Below are 8,181 nucleotides of genomic sequence, written 5' to 3' on the forward strand. Positions count from 1 at the left end.
TGGAGAAGAATGTTCTGGAAGACTTGTCTCTGTGTTCTCCACACAAAAAATGTACTTTCACTCATAGACCAAGTCAGGATAGTGTGTGACTTGCAGGGGAACTTACAGGTGGTGGTCTCCTGCCCTTGTTCTTTTAGTTTGGAGAGGCCACAGGTTTGGAATGTGCTATTGAAGAAGCCTTGGCGAGTTGCTGCAGTGCATTTTATGTGCTTTAATAACTGCTCTCTCAACATGCCCTGCCATCTTCAATGACTTTTGTACATCTACACTGAGGTCCCTCTGTACCTGCACCTCCTTTGGAGGCTCTCCCTTTATTTTATACTGTCTCACCATATTTTTCCTGCCAAAATGAATCATCTCATGCTTCTCTGCATTGAACTTCATCTGCCACTTGTCTGCCCAATCCGCTAATATATCTATGCCCTTTTGAAGTTCAAGACTATCCCCATCACAGTTGACAACATTTACGATCTTCATATCATCTGCAAATTTTGAAATCATGCCCTGCACACCACAGTCTAGGTCATTAACATAAATCAGGAGGAGGAAGGGTCCCAACACTGACTCCTGGGAAACTCCGCTATAAACCTTCCCCCAATCTGAAAAACAACCATTTATCACTACTCTCTGTTTCCTGTCACTCAGTCAATTTCTTATCCAAGTGCCTATTTTCCTTTTTATTCCATGAGCTAGAATTTTGCTCACAAGTCTGTTGAGTGGCACTGTATCAAATGCCTTTTGAAAATCCATACACATCACATCCACAGCATTTCCCTTAACAACTTTCCCTGTTACCTCCTCAAAAAACTCCAGCAAGTTAGTTAAGCGTGATTTTCCCTTAATGAACCCATGCTGGCTTTCCTTAATTATCCTGGACATGTCTAAGTGACTATTGATTTTATCCCATACTATAGTTTCCAGAAGTTCCCCGATCACTGAGGTGGTGCAGGATATTCAGACCTATAAACTATGAAGGATAGGAAACAGAGAGTAATGGTTAATGGGTATTTTTCGGGCTGGAAGAAGTTTTGTAGTGGAGTTCCCCAGGGGTCGGTATTGGGACCCTTGCTCTTCCTGTTATATATAAATGATATAGATCTTGATGTGCAGGGGACAATTTCAAAGTTTGCAGACAACACAAAACTTGGGAGAATTGTAAACTGTGAGGAGGACAGTGTAAAACTTCAAAAGAACATTGACACATTGGTGGAGTGGGCAGATAAGTGGCAGATGAAGTTCAATGTGGAGAAGTGTGAGGTGATACGTTTTGGTACAAAGAACATGGAGAGACAGCATAAAAGAAAGGGTACTATTCTAAAGGATGTGCAGGAGCAGAGACACCTGGGTGTATATGTACATAAGTCATTAAAGGCGGCAGGACAGGTAGAGCTGTTTCCAAAGCATACAGTATTCTAGGCTTCATTAGTAAGGGCATAGAGTACAAGAGCAGGGAGGTTATGATGAGCTTATATCAGACACTGGTTAGACCTCACCCGGAGTATTGTGTACAGTTTTGGGTGCCACACAATAGGAAAGATGTGAACGCATTGGAGAGAGTGCAGAAGAGGTTTACGAGAATGGTTTCCAGGGATGAGACACTTCAGTTATGGGGAAAGATTGGAGAAGTTGGGACTGTTTTCCTTGGAGAGGAGAAGGCTGAGAGGAGACTTGATAGAAGTTTTCAAAATAATGAGGGGCCCGGACAGAGTAGATGGGGAGAAACTGTTCCCGCTCGTAAATGGATCAAGAACCAGAGGGCACAGTTTTGAAGTGTTTTGCAAAAGAAGCAAATGCGAGGTGAGAAATAACTTTTTCACACAGCGAGTAGTTAGGGTTTGGAATGCACTGCCTGGAAGTGTGGTGGAAGAAGGTTCAATTGAGGCAGTCAAGAGGGCATTGGATGATTATCTAAATAGAAACCATGTGCAGGGTTACAAGGAAAAGGCAGGAGATTGGTACTAAGTTAAAGTGCTCAGAGAGCCAGTGCAGACATGATGGGCCAAATGGCCTCCTACTACACTGTAACAATTCTGTGAATCTGTGATTCAAGCAGCTGGGCTGATGGTGGGTACACTGCTAGTCTAAGGACCAGGGAGGTGTTAAGAATGTCAGGTTTTCTAAATGGTTATACTTTAAACTGTCTATTCAATCAAAGGTGGAGTAGAATTTGGGGTCTGGAAGATGGTTACTCAGCATTCCTACCTGGATGAAAGGCTGATATGATTCACGTTGCCATGGAGATGAACTTTGAGAGGGGAAGAAGTCATACAGTAGAATGAGGTTGCAGGTTTTCCTCACAGACAGGGTCGTTTTCAAGTATCTGAGGGAGATACAGGCAGCATGACTCTTTGGTTAACCATGCAGAATGTGGTGTGAGCTTGCACTCAGATTGAGGGGAGTGAGATGGTGAGGAGGTTGAAAAGACTGGAAGATTCACCTAGCTTTGGCTAGAGGGGAGAATCTCCAAGAGAAATTAGGAGAAATGTTTTCTCTCAAAGGGTTGTGAGTATGTGGAATTCTCTTAACAGAACACAGTGGAGGCTGGGCCATTGAATTTATTCAAGGCAGAGTTAGACAGATTTTTGATAGACAAGAGTTATGGAGGGGAGATGGCAAAGCGGAGACACCTGGCTGAGGAAGAAAAAGAAAGGGAGCAAACCCTCAGGAGCTAAGAATCACTTTGGACTGTTGCCAGGAGGATAGAGTATGTACTTAAGGGACAGTGTAAAGTATAACTGTGAACAGGGTTTCTTGGTCGTTTTAAAAGTTAATGGGCACCTTTTCTGTACTTTAGAGTATAAGCTGCATACTGAACTAGTGTTTAGCCAAGGTTGTTTTTAGTTTGTGTGTCATAGTAAAAGTCTTAACTTTAAATCTCGTTTCGTGATCCTTTCAGTCATTCACTGGAAGTTCATTTAAAAAACGGTTATCAATTTCTACAGAGATCACAACACACTGCGCTGAGGAACTCCACTCACATTGCCTTGGGACTCAGATGTTTTTGTTCTTGAGATGTCAGCATTGCTGGCAAGGCCAGCATTTATTGCTCATTCCTATTGGCCTTGAGCATATGGTGATGAGTTAAAAACCATAATGGGAGTTATGTACAGGCCTCCGAACAGTAGTCAGGATGTGGGGCACAAGATACACCAGGAGATAGAAAAGGCGTGTAAGAAAGGCAAGGTTACAGTGATCATGGGGGATTTCAATATGCAGGTAGACTGGGAAAATCAGGTTGCTAGTGGATCCCAAGAAAAGGAATTTGTGGAATGTCTACAAGATGGCTTTTTGGAGCAGCTTGTGGTGGAGCCCACTAGCTGCAGGCAATTCTAGATTTAGTGATGTGTAATGAGGCATATTTGATAAGAGAGCTTAAGGTGAAGGAACCATTAGGAGGAAGTGACCATAATATGATAGAATTTACCCTGCAATTTGAGGGGAAAAAGCTGGAATCAGATGTAACGGTATTACAGTTGAATAAAGGCAACTACAGAGGCATGAGGGAGGAGCTGGCCAGAATTGCCTGGGAGATGAGCCTAGCAGGAAAGACAGTGGAACAGCAATGGCAGGAGTTTCTGGGAGTAATTTGGGAGACACATCAAAAATTCATCCCTAGGAAGAAGAAGCATACTAAAGGGAGGACGAGACAACCATGGCTGACAAGGGAAGTCAGGGACAGCATAAAAGCTAAAGAGAAAGCATACAATGCGGCGAAGAGCAGAGGGAAACCAGGGGATTGGGAAGCCTACAGAGACCAACAGAGGACAACTAAAAAAGAAATAAGGAGGGAGAAGATTAAATATGAGGGTAAACTAGCTAGTAATATAAAAGAAGATTGCAAGAGTTTTTTTAGATATATAAAGGGTAAGAGGCAAAAGTGGACATTGGGCCGCTGGGAAATGACACTGGAGGAGTAGTAGTGGGGAACAAAGAAATGGCGGAGGAACTGAATAGGTACTTTGTGTCAGTCTTCACAGTGGAAGACACGAGTGACATCCCCAAAGTTCAAGAGAGTCGGGGGGCAGAGGTGAGTATGGTGGCCATTACCAAGGAGAAGATGCTAGGAAAACTAAAAAGTCTGAAGGTGGATAAATCATCTGGACCAGATGGATTACACCCCAGAGTTCTGAAGGAGATAGCTGAAGAGATAGTGGAGGCATTAGTGGTGATCTTTCAGGAATCACTGGAGTCAGGGAGGGTCCCAGAGGACTGGAAAATCACTAATGTAACCCCCCTGTTTAAGAAGGGAGTGAGGCAAAAGATGGGAAGTTACAGGCTGATTAGCCTGACCTCGGTCGTTGGTAAGATTTTAGAGTCCATTATTAAGGATGAGATTTCAGAATACTTGGAAGTGCATGGTAAAATCGGGCAAAGTCAGCATGGTTTCATCAAGGGGAGGTCATGCCTGACAAATCTGTTAGAATTCTTTGAGGAGGTAACGAGTAGGTTAGACAAAGGCGAGCCAATGGATGTTATCTACTTGGACTTCCAGAAGACCTTTGACAAGGTGCCACACAGGAGGCTGCTCAGTAAGATAAGAGCCCATGGTGTTAGAGGCAAGGTACTAGCATGGATAGAAGATTGGCTGTCTGGCAGGAGACAGAGAGTGGGGATAAGGGTATGGCAGCCGGTGACTAGTGGAGTTCCGCAGGGGTCAGTGTTGGGACCACAACTTTTCACTTTATACATTAATGATCTAGATGAAGGAACTGAGGGAATTCTGGCTAAGTTTGCATATGATACAAAGATAGGTGGAGGGTCAGGTAGTGTTGAGGAGGCGGGGATGCTGCAGAAGGATTTGGACAGGTTAGGAGAATGGGCAAAGAGGTGGCAGATGGAATACAACGTGGGGAAGTGTGAGGTCATGCACTTTGGTAGGAAGAATAGAGGCATTGAGTGTATTTAAGACTGAGATAGATAGGTTCTTGATTGGTAAGGTGATCAAAGGTTACGGGTAGAAGGCGGGAGAACGGGGTTGAGAAACTTATCAGCCATGACTGAATGGCGGAGCAAACTCGATGGGCTGAATAGCCTAATTTCTGCTCCTATGTCTTATGGTCTTATGCTGAGCTGCCTTCTTGAACCACCCACTGTGCTGTTAGGGGGGGGAGTTCCAGGATTTTGACCTAGTGACAGTGAAGGGACACCGATTAGTTCTGTAAGGATGGTGTGAAATGTATGAAAGATGTTGACCAACAACTACAACTATATTCCTTTGTGCTCAGTATGACTTCAGTTAGTGGAGAGTTTTGCTCTTGATTCCCATTGACTTCAATTTACTTGTACTCCTTGATGCAAAATATTGTCCAACATTGTCTTGATGTCAAGGACAGTCACTCTCTGCTCACCTCTTGAATTCAGCTCTTCTGTCTATGTTTGGATCAAGACTGTAATGAGGCCTAGTGGTCCTGGTGAAACCCAAACTGAGCATCGGTGAGCAGGTTATCACTGAGTAAATGCCATTTAATAGCACTGTTGACAACACCTTCCATCGCTTTGTCTGATGATCAAGAGTAGACAGATGGGGTGGTGTTATAATCTTGGTAGAGACCTGTAATGTGTTTATTTTTTAGTTTTTAGAATCTGAAAACCTAAGAATTTACTAAAAGAACAAAGCCACTAGGTTCACGGTTTAAATCAAATGCATTTTACTGCACAAAAATCAAAGAGCATGAATACTAATAACTACGCTCTATCTTAAATAGTGAGGTGTGTTAAAGATGTTAAAAGTACAATGAACACAGTTACTAATAATTTAAACTAAACTTCCTAACTCAACTTTCCTTCTACACCCATTTAACATGCACCCAGATAAACTTACGTCAGATACTTCAGAAATATCAGATAAATCAGAACTTGAAAGATTAACCACTCGGTCTGAGTACTCCTTCGAAGATTCACATTAGACTTGAGGTTCCTTGAGTCTTCCACTTACATCTGGCAAGGTTTTACCCTCAAATCTCCTCAAGCCATCCCACAGTTGTATATTTGCAGTTCAACAGAAGTGTCACTAACATCTTAAGTGTAGCCACCTCGGGTCAGAACTTTCCTGGTTCTACTATTCTTTAACTCTGGTGTCTTGCATCTGAGACACATACACTCTCTCTCTCTCTACCTCTATCTCTCTTCTCAGCTTGGCTATCTCTAGAAGTTCAACTCACTGTTAGGAGTCCTTCAGTTAACGAGAGTTTTAAACTCTTTTAGCCAGCTCATGAAAATTTCAAATTAACTCTGTTAGAAAGAGGTGTTCCTTGTTCTACAGCCAGATTTTTATAAACTCCAAATAAACTTGCTTGAAACAGAACCACAGCCACAATCTACTCACCCCTATAATTAACTTCTTGTTGACCATTTTTCTGTTATTTATCTCCCAGGCAACTTGGTCATGCAATCATTTACTAGAGGCCAGGTATTTTAACAGAAATCAACTTTGAGAGAAACCTAGTTCTTAAAGGAGCCATCACCCCAACATAAAATATAGGTTTTTCTCCCCCAAAAGCAAATGGGCCATCACATAGGCCGATTGGACTTGCCCTACTTTTTGTGGTCAGAACATATCTGGGCAATTTTCCACTTTGTCAGATAGAAGCAGAGCTTTGATCTGAGGAGTTCCTCAGGGTATGACAAGGGCCCAACCATCTTCAGCTGCTCCATCAATGACCTTCCCTTTAATATAAGGCTAGAAGTCGGGATGTTTGCTGATAATTGCACAGTTTCAGTACCATTCACAACTCCTCAGATACCAGTGCAGTCCCCGCCTGGATGCAGCAAGATCTGAGCAACGTTCAGGCTTGGGCTGATAAATGGCAAGTGATATTCACGGCACACAAGTGCCAGGCAATGACCTTCTCCTACAAGAGAGAATCTAACAATATCGCATTGACATTCAACAGCACTACCATCACAAAATCCCTCACTATCAAATCCTGAGGGTTACCATTGGCCAGAAATTTAACTGGACCAATCATATAAATATGGTGGTTACAGGAGCAGGTCAGGAGCTGGGAATTCTGCATTGGTTAACTCACTCCTAACTTCTCAAAGCCTGTCCTGGACCAATACATTTGCGACAGTTAAGTCGCAGGCCACGTAGCTTTTTCCCTCATGTTAGTTCTCTCACCATCTGCCCTAGACCTAGTTTGGCAGATATGTCTTTCAGGATTTGTCCAGCTCAGTCAGTAGTGATGCATTGTAGTTTCCTATCCAGAGTACATTCTGTACTCTTGCTGCCCTCAATTCTTCTTCCAAGTGGTGTTCAACATGGAGGAGTACTGATTTTCCAGCTGAGGGTTGTGAGTGGAATCAGCATGTTTCCTTGTCCAGGTTGACCTGATGCCTTGAGACTTCATGGAATCAATTTTGAGACACCCAGAGCCACTCTGCCTGACTATATATCACTGTGCTGCCATCTCTGGTGGGTCTGCCCTGCCAGTGGGATAGGAAACACCCAGGGATGTTGATGGAGGAGTCTGAGACGTTGTATAAATGTATGGTTCTGTGAGGTTGTTAGGTTGTTGTTTGGTTGTTGCTGTGAGATAGCTCTCCCAATTTTGGCACAAGCCCCTAGATTTTAATGAGAATAACTTATTTTAGTACTTTCAGAAGAGCCTATTGAAAAATCCATTGCTGACTCCTTACAAGCAGTAATCCTAAGTGCCTCATTCTCCACTCTTACCAGCCTTCCTGCCCTACATGTGTCCTAGGGTGTAACCTCAGCAACTTCCTTCTGCTCTCATAGAATGTTTTAATATTCTGGTTCATTTTGCCTGTAAGACACACAGAGAATAATGTTTTCGCATTCTAACAATGTCCAGGCTGTTGCGCTAAAGACCTCCACATCAGTAGAGTTGTAGAATTAAAGAGGAAGGAAAAAAATAGCATGACTTTTCTGATCTTTCAAATATTGGCACCCTAAAAGTATCTGTGTATGTTAATAAAGGCAGGAATAAGTCAATAAGATTTCAGGTTTTTAAATAGAAGCATGAAATTAAGAACTAAAGAAGTAATGAGAAATTTCCATGAAACATTGGCCACAGTTAGAATACAATTGCAGCTTTAAGTGTCCTATTAAGAAAATACATTAAATCCCTCGAGACTGTTCAGTGTAGAATTACCAGGGTGATGTCTGCGATTGGCAATCATGAGGAGATAATTGAGGCATTGGGACAATTTCTAGTAGAA

This window comes from Cetorhinus maximus, chromosome 7, assembly GCF_964194155.1.
Source record: "Cetorhinus maximus chromosome 7, sCetMax3.hap1.1, whole genome shotgun sequence".
NCBI classification, from domain to species: Eukaryota; Metazoa; Chordata; class Chondrichthyes; order Lamniformes; family Cetorhinidae; genus Cetorhinus; species Cetorhinus maximus.